A 215-nucleotide genomic window follows, 5' to 3' on the forward strand; every position below is an offset into this window, starting at 1 on the left:
CCCCCAAAAACACCCATTTATCAATCATCATTTCACCCCAAAAAAATTCACTCCCCCACCCATTCCCATCATTCAACTCACCATCCAACCCCCTTCATTATCACCATATCTTGCAACATTTCATTTAACTTATTATAAATTCCCCCATTTATTAGGCCAAACTATGAAGGGCTTCTTGGAACAACGTAAAAAAAAAAGAGTGAAAAAAAAAAGAA

The sequence above is a fragment of the Penaeus monodon genome, chromosome 24, assembly GCF_015228065.2.
Source record: "Penaeus monodon isolate SGIC_2016 chromosome 24, NSTDA_Pmon_1, whole genome shotgun sequence".
Taxonomy (NCBI): domain Eukaryota; kingdom Metazoa; phylum Arthropoda; class Malacostraca; order Decapoda; family Penaeidae; genus Penaeus; species Penaeus monodon.